At 33.0% G+C, this 4,346-nt stretch overlaps 1 long non-coding RNA gene across 1 annotated transcript in view; it reads left to right on the top strand.

Annotated features, from left to right (window-relative positions):
- The window catches only part of LOC135265718 (uncharacterized), a 4,042-nt gene extending 1,064 nt beyond the window's left edge, over positions 1 to 2,978 (top strand). Inside the window, exons 1-4 of the long non-coding RNA XR_010333520.1 lie at positions 1 to 233; positions 302 to 583; positions 635 to 1,854; positions 2,851 to 2,978. The exon at positions 1 to 233 is cut by the window's left edge and continues 1,064 nt beyond it. This is a non-coding gene — a long non-coding RNA (uncharacterized LOC135265718). The remainder of the gene's footprint in view (positions 234 to 301; positions 584 to 634; positions 1,855 to 2,850) is intronic.
- The last annotated feature ends 1,368 nt before the right edge of the window (positions 2,979 to 4,346 follow it).

The raw sequence follows: 4,346 nt of genomic DNA, 5'->3' as shown, positions 1-4,346 counted from the left end.
GTTTCGATTTGATAGAAACGCTCGGATCCAATCAAGCAAATTTCCTGTTACACCATAGGACTCCAGTTTTGCTAACAAGAGATTGTGAGGGACTTTATCAAAGGCTTTACTAAAATCAAGGTAAATTATGTCTACAGGTTGGTTAGTGTCTAACATTTTTGTCCATAGATTTGTGCAGGATAGCAAATTTGTGACAACTGACCTACCTGGTAAAAAGCCGTGCTGATGCTCAGGTATTAAATTATTTTTTCTCATGTAAGTTAATAGTTCCTTGACTATAACTTTTTCCATAATTTTACAGCATGTCGACGTGAGACTTACAGGTCTATAGTTAGCAGGATCAAGTTTATCTCCTGACTTGTACAAAGGCGTGATTGTTGCTTGCAACCACTCGTAGGGCAAAGTGCCTTGTAAGAATGATTTTGTCATCATTTTGGCAAGTGGGCCCGACAACGAAGCAGCACAAGTTCTCAGGAGTTTGGGAGGTATCTGATCCGGACCTGGAGCTGTATTTAATTTAATGGCACAGAGTTGGCTTTTTACCAGATCCGGAGTAAAATTAATATAAGACAACCCACTAAATGTACTTGTAGGCATAAATGACGGTATATTATTATTAATGTTTAAATTATAGGTAGCAGCAAAACTGTCCGCTAAAGTGTTTGCAGTTTCTGTATGATCGGAGCAGAGTAGACCTGAAGCATTTCGTACTAAAGGGACCGACACACGACTAGAGATAAATTTACGTACATGGGAATAAAATAGTTTTGGTTTATTTAATATAGAATTTTCATAATTACACCTGGCTATTTGTAAATCAGATTTTAGTTGGTTAGAAAATCTTTTATAAGCAGAAAAATTATCTTCAGTAGGCTTCCTTTTAAATTTTTTCCATAATTTAGCTTTGTATTTTATTTTGTCAAGCATGTGTTGATTTATCCACGGTTTATCTTTTCTCAGTCGGTTTGTAAACAGTCTGGAATTTGTTGTAATGCAAGTTTGTAAAATCGATTTAAAATGTTTCCATTGTTCTTCCGCATTTAGTGAATCTAAACCATTCCAGTCGTAAGTCAAGAGACTTTCGTCTATGCGAGTGTAGTCAATAATTGATGTTGTTTTAATTCTTGCATTTGGCTCTGAATATATCATAATTTGTAACTCAATTTCGATTTTTGAATGATCAGATGTACCTACAGGATTCGAAACGTTTAAAGACGATACAAGGTTAACGTCAGACAAAATTACCAAATCAAGTAATGAAGGACGTTGTTGGGATCTAAATCGTGTAGGTTCAGTGACTATTTGTGACAAATTATTCTCCAAGAGAAATTCAGAAAATTGTTTTTCGATGATTGTTTGACCTGTTGTGTTTTTAGCAGACCAGTCTATACATGGAAAATTGAAATCTCCCATGATAATTAAGTTAGGATACTGATTAATAGTTGATTGTATGGTATTAAATAGATTTTTATCATTTTCGTGATTGTTAAAAGACGCTCCTGTTGGTGGTCTGTAAATACATGCTATAACAAAGGTTTGTTCATTTCCTTCAAATTTTAACCATAGAGAATCATAAGGTTTAACAGATATGCAAATTTGAGTAATTTTAAAAAATTTTGAAATTTTAATTTTATCTACATAAAAACACACACCGCCACCTTTTTGAGATAGGCGATCATCTCTGTAAATAGAGTAATTTTCAATGTGTACAGCATCATCAGAGATAGACGGATTAAGCCAAGTCTCCGTGAGTGCGATAATAGAAGGTCTAAATTCAGTTACTTCTAATAACAAATCATTAAATTTTGAAGATAAAGATGCGATATTCGTATACAGAAGAGCCATTGAACAAGGGTAAATATTTAGTTTTTTTGATGTGAAATAATTTTTGGTACGTGGTTAACGTATTTAATTGTCAAGTCCTTTTCGCCAACATCAAGTCTTCGCTTTAATTCATCACGCAAATTGTTTAAATGCTTTAGTTGACCCGGGGTTTTATCATCACTAATAGTAATGTGAGCAAATTGTGGGTGCTGCAGCAAAGACGATTTTTTCTTCAAGCATAGACGTGCCATTTGTTGAGTTTTAAATTGCAATTTTAATAAGCGAGGTTTATCACCGACGGTTTTTCCTACGCGAAAAACATTTTCCGGACCAATCACAAGTGATGGATCAATGACCTCGAGGACATCATTTACCACATCCACGTCTTGTTTATTAGCGACAGGTTTAACATTGTACATAATAACATTGCACGCACGAGCCGACCTGTCCACAGATTCGGCGATAATTTCTTCGCGGTTTATAGCTTGAGACGTATTGTTATTAATAATAAGAGATTCGAGTTCGCTAAGACGCTCATCAAATGATGTTTTTATGTCATTTACGAGTTTTTTAATTTCTGAAATTGCTGTGATAGTTACGTTGCATCTATTACAAAACAGTTTGATATTTGGAGAGCGAGACTGAGAAATAAAGGCGATTTCATTTTCGCTTATTTTGAGGCAACGACAGTGAATATTTAGCGAACAGCCGTCACACACCACGATAGGTGTATCACGACTTACGCTTTTAAAACAGTGGCAGCAATTAAATTCAGCCATTAAATTTAGTGATTTAAACTGAAATTAATGAAATTAATGTAGACAAAATTTGGACACCAGACGCTCACTCTGCGACAGAGCGATAAATACTAAATTTTCACTGCGCCGCGCCGCCGCGATACCAGCTGCTGCTGCTATAGAGGGGCGAGCGCTATCTTATACTGCCGCGATAAGATATAATTATGCGTATCTAATGACGGATATTAACGAATTAAACAAGAATAACTTACCGAAATCGCAAAAATAGTAATTTCCAGAGGAAACAACAACAACCACATACACCCAGATATCAAATTCAACAATCAACACCAAGAATCAACCACTGAAAATGAATCCCAAAGGCAAGAGCACGCAGAGACACGACTGCACTCTCATACGCACTGTTACCTTATTTTATACCAGTTTTAAAATGAGTTATTAATTTTAGACAATTTCTTGCCTAAAAATACAGATCACAGATGATTTCTTGCATAGAAATGAGAAAACGCTCATATAACACACAAAATAAGCTTCATTTTTCCTTAGAAAACTAAGCTTACTTTTATTACTACTATTATTATTATTATTATTATTATTATTATTACTATTATTATTATTAATATTATTTTTATTATTATTATTATTATTATTATTGTTATTATTATTATTATTATTATTAAAAAATTGTATTAAACAGACAGAAAACGTCGTATTCTGACACAAAAAAACGAATTACGTTATAGACTTGACGAGAACGGCGTATTTCGGACTCTTATAGGACTCTTATAGGGTCAAAAAGTATCAGTTTGGATTAAAACAAATTATTTTTGTTGACTCTCAGTCTGAATTGTTCATCAGTTCAAACAAAAACGGCTTATTTTAGACGATCTTTTGCTTTGAACAAAAAAACTTACATCAAACAGACTAAAAACGTATTAATCTGGCATAAAAGAGCAATTTATGTATCACTTTGGATAAAGGCAGCTAATCCTATTCGTTTCATTGCTTAAAATAGACAAAATTGTTAATAAATCTAACAAAAACGCTGTATTCTAGCACAAAATACTAATTACATTATAGTTTCGACGAGAATAGCTTATTTGGAATGATTCATGCTTCCAAACGAGTAAATTTTTATTAAACAGATGCCAAACATCATGTTTTGTCCTATAAAGACATTTTATATTGCAGTTTGTATTAAAACAAAATATTTTCGTTGATTCTTTGTTAGAAGCAGCAAACCTAACATTAAAGAATCTGAAAACTTTGTATTCGGACACAAACCACCGAATTTTGTATCAGTTTAGACAAAAACCGTTGATTTTCGACAATATTTTGCTTTGAACAAGAAAACTTATATCAAACTGACTAAAAACGTCTTATTTTAGCACAAAACAAAAGATTTGCGTTATAGTCTTAACGAGAGCTGTTAATTTCAAACGGTTCTATGCTTTGAAACGAGTAAACTTTCACTGTACAGAGGAAAAACATCTTATTTCGCCTTTTAAAAACGATTCATGCCACAGTTTGGATAAAAACCAATTATTTTCGTTAATTCATTGTTACAAACATAAACCTTACATCAAAGTAACTGAAAACCCCTTATTTAGGCACAGAAATTGGAATTACATTTCAGTCTAGACAAAAACTGTTTACTTTAGACGATCCTTTGTTTTGAATACAAAAACTTACATTAAAAAGATTAAAAACGTCTTATTCTGGCTGAAAACTGCAAATTATATATTACTCTAGATAAAAGCAATT

This window comes from Tribolium castaneum, chromosome 3, assembly GCF_031307605.1.
Source record: "Tribolium castaneum strain GA2 chromosome 3, icTriCast1.1, whole genome shotgun sequence".
Classification (NCBI taxonomy): domain Eukaryota; kingdom Metazoa; phylum Arthropoda; class Insecta; order Coleoptera; family Tenebrionidae; genus Tribolium; species Tribolium castaneum.
The sequence above is the reverse complement of the archived record's forward strand: the minus strand, read 5'-3'. Positions and strand labels throughout refer to the sequence as shown.